Source organism: Nanorana parkeri, unplaced genomic scaffold, assembly GCF_000935625.1.
Source record: "Nanorana parkeri isolate BGI_ZX_2015 unplaced genomic scaffold, ASM93562v1 scaffold1311, whole genome shotgun sequence".
Lineage (NCBI taxonomy): Eukaryota > Metazoa > Chordata > Amphibia > Anura > Dicroglossidae > Nanorana > Nanorana parkeri.
This window is the reverse complement of record NW_017307579.1, coordinates 279,712-283,624: the sequence shown is the minus strand read 5'-3', so window position 1 is coordinate 283,624 and position 3,913 is coordinate 279,712. Positions and strand designations below refer to the sequence as shown.

At 43.0% G+C, this 3,913-nt stretch overlaps 1 protein-coding gene across 1 annotated transcript in view; it reads right to left on the bottom strand.

Moving 5' to 3' along the window:
- Positions 1 to 2,002, bottom strand: part of NUDT12 (nudix hydrolase 12) — a 17,386-nt gene extending 15,384 nt beyond the window's left edge. Inside the window, exon 1 of the mRNA XM_018569241.1 lies at positions 1,929 to 2,002. The gene's annotated coding sequence lies outside the window, so the exon portion shown is untranslated. The remainder of the gene's footprint in view (positions 1 to 1,928) is intronic.
- Positions 2,003 to 3,913: the final 1,911 nt, after the last annotated feature.

Sequence of the window (3,913 nt, the reverse complement as noted above, 5' to 3'; positions counted from 1 at the left end):
GTGTCCGGGAGCCGCTATCTAATAGCGGGAGACTCCTGGAATGTCTGGGAAAGTTGAGATGTCTGGGAATCTCCCTTTCTACCCCTTCTGTTGAACATTAGCGGCAGTGTCATAGCAAAGAACTAACCATGCTTCTATAAGCGCTAATATTTACCCTGTTAGTTTCACTTGCATAGGGAATCCCTCCCTCCGCGGGAGGGATTACCTATACAAAACACTGATAGCTGACAGCGCCCACAAACCATTTTCACGCAGGGGTGATCGTCTGCAGGTAATCACAGCATGGCGGAGTACATGTGGAAGGCCGTGGACGCTGTCATTGCTTTGTATAGCGCTTTCCATCTGCAGCTATTCACATGAATCTCTCAGAGCGAATCCAGAGACTCACCTGAAAGTCCCTGCTACCAGTTATGATTGGGGTCTAATAGTGCCTGTGCTCTCTATTCCTTGGTCTGATTTACAGCCTTGTATCTCAAGCTCACCACACACATTACAATCTGATTGTAGAGATCTACCAACAAGTAGGTAGTGCCAAGGCCAACGTAATTGGATAAAGATTGATTGGATCGATTAGGTAGGTCCTCATATTACATAGTGGTGGTAAATATAAACTTGATTGTACAAAAATGAAATGGTAAGATTGAACACATATGGTTATAATCAGGGATGCACCGACACTAGTATTGAGACCGGTGCCGATTATTTGGGAGAGTACTCGTCCAAATGCCCCAATACTTCTCCCGATACAGGAACGTCCGGTCAGAGGGAGATTTCCTCTGACCGCCAGTGCCGCGATGGAAAATGGGGCTGTCTTCCGGATTAGCCGGCTCAATGCTGATTGGCTCGAAAGCCGGCTTCCAAGTCAATCAGCATCGAGACTGTCAAACAGCATAAAGTCAGGTTCCCAGCCAATCGGGAAGCCAGGCCGCAGGTAATGACCCGCCTCCCAGCTTTCTGATTGGCCAGGAATCCGGCTCCATGCTTTTTGACTGGGAAGCCTTCATCCCAGCCAATCAAGAAGCTAGGCGGGGGTTAATGACACGCTGCCCGACTTCCGGATTGCCCGGGAAGCCGGCTCCATGCTATCTGAGGTACCGGTATTGGTACTTGGTATCGGTGAGTACCGAAATATAAATATCGCTACTCATAATCAATACCGAAAAACTGGTATCAGTGCATCCCTAGTTACAATGTTACACTCTGCTGAGTACATTGTACAACTGAAAGCTGAGACTTGGCTATGTAAGGCTGATTTTCACATGGGCTATTTTTTACACAACTTACCCCCCTTTAACTAGAAATTTCTTGCTAAGAAAACCATAATGATTTTTTCTATGGCATAGCAAAATCGATTTGTCGCTCAACGATTGAAATTCAGCAGCGTTTCCTGATGGTGGCAGAATCGCCAGCTACAATCGCTCTTCATTCTACAGGTCAGCTACAATACACTGAAGAAGTGTGAATTCTGGCAGAATACAACCAATGCTGGAGCACTGGTTCAAACAAGTCACCGCCGACTCTGGCAATGAAATCTCTGGCTGCATATCGCTATTAATTTCTGGCATGATGGATCTGTAGCAGCGATTACCCAGCCATGATTTATTCATAGAAGTTGGACAACAATCACAAAATAAACATTATCCTAAAATCCAATTCCTGGATCTGGGTGAACAATCTCTATCACTGACATGTATACTAGGAATCAATATTATAATATAAATACAAACAGATCTGTGACATTCATTCTACTACTCCTAGTTTGTTATTGACATTACACAACAGATCCTCATGTTACTGGGAGCCTAACACAGCACATTACTGACAGCCTGTGCTTTCCCAAACTGCTGGGGAACTGCAAGTCTCAGCACGCCCTCTGTACAGGCAGCTGACTCGCGGTGATCAATAATGAGCTGATCGATTAACATTACCGGACAGAGGAGACACAGATCACCTGGAGGAGAGCTGGAGGATCACTGGGTAATGCGCACACTTCCTACTACCGTACACCTCCTAAGAGCTGCACCTCCTCCTTTCCAGACGGCTCCAGAATCACAGAGGATTATACTGGGCTGAGCATGCATGCTAATAAATGTGGCACCTCACCTATCAGTTGCATAACCCCCAGACCCAAATGTCCCTATTTTACAAGGACAGTCCCTGCTCTGGACTCGTCACTCAGATCTCCCTGTCCCTCTATGGGGTCTCATGTTGATCTATACAAGTACTACGTAACTGCATTTTTGTTTCCCCCAATACACATGCAGATCTATCTAATCTGTAGATAATCATACAAGTCATGATTGAATTGTACATGAATGCTTTCAACATTGCTATCCCATAAGTCAGGGGAGGGCATCTCTGGCCCCAAGCTGTGCTTTAACTACACATCCCATAATGCCTCTGTCTCTGTGAGTCATGCCTGTTACTGTCAGTCCTGCAATGCCTCATGGGACTTGTAGTTCCACAACAGCTAGAGGGCCAGAGTTTCCCACCACTGTTATAAGTGCACCTTTCACTTTACATGCCTGCATGGATACATTCCTGAAATGACCTAATGTTCTGCAACAGTATCATTTTTCAAAAAATCTCTACCTTTTATCATTAAAGTGGAGAACTTTTTTAATTTAAAATCCACCAGGCCACCAATTAAATAAAATAAATAGCAGATTTTCCTGAAATACATCTCTCTCTCTCTCCCTCCCTCCCTCCTCCCCACCCTCTCCCCCTCCATCTCTCTCTCTCTCTCTCCCTCCATCTCTCTCTCTCTCTCTCTCTCGCACAAGCCACAGGTAGGTGTTGCTCTACAACAAAAATTGTTAAAAAAACGTTGACACTACTACTCAAAGCTTCTCTAGTGCTGTGTGATGAAAACAGTCGTGTTCCTGCTAAAACTACCAGAATACACATGTATTAGTGAACAAAAATGAAAACATTTTTTTTACATTGGGGACTTTTTATTTTATGATGCGGTATATTTTTTTGTTTTTCATTTTTGTTCACTAACAAGGTTTGGGTGACAATCGCTTGTCTAACAGCCTTTCAAAGTATTAAAGTGACCATGAAACATGGTCCCCCATTGTCTTTAATTGAAATTTAAATTAAATTGATCAAATTCAAACTATAGAAATTTGGGTTGAATTTTAGTTTGACCTACGTACTAAAAAATTGCAACAATAAAAAAAAGATACATTATACTCACCTTTTTTCATTTGTCTTTAAATGTTGCACAGCAGTAGCTGTAGGATGAATCTGATATTCTGATTTATTTTTTGTCTGCATTAAAATGGAGATTCTTAGTTCCCACATGCTGCAGTACTTGTATTTATTAGAACTATAGACATTGCAAGGAGGACTGGCCCCACACTACATAGCAGTAGATGGCTGAAGGGCATTCTCTCTGGTAACTTCCTGACATTTGTGCCAGGTCTTGTATTCTCATATGCACCAAGGGACTCTGCCTGTGACAGGCTCTGCGGTCTGCCCATATGTCCTATTTTAGAAATAATGTTACATAACTTTGCATATTTAGCAAAATACACGTCCTTATTCCAGATGAGAACATTCTCAATTCAGTGCCAATGATCTTGAAATTTTAACCATGTTTACTCCAGTTAAAAAGTATACAAATCAATGCATGTACTGTTTATTTGGATACATTTAAAGCTCAATACAGAATTGTTTGCTGTTGCACATGCCAAGGATTTTTTTTTGTCCCGGCATTCCCTGTGATACACAATCCTGCCACACAGCAAAGCCTGACTTTCTCTGCTACAGATAGGCAATACAGCTAGGTTACTTTCCGCCTACCCCCAACCTGTGAAAGGACAGGGGAAAAGCACCAATATTCTAAGAAAGTAATCCCTCTGGTCTCTCCTCCTGTTCGCATTTTCCTTGTCAAACCTGCATGCTGAAC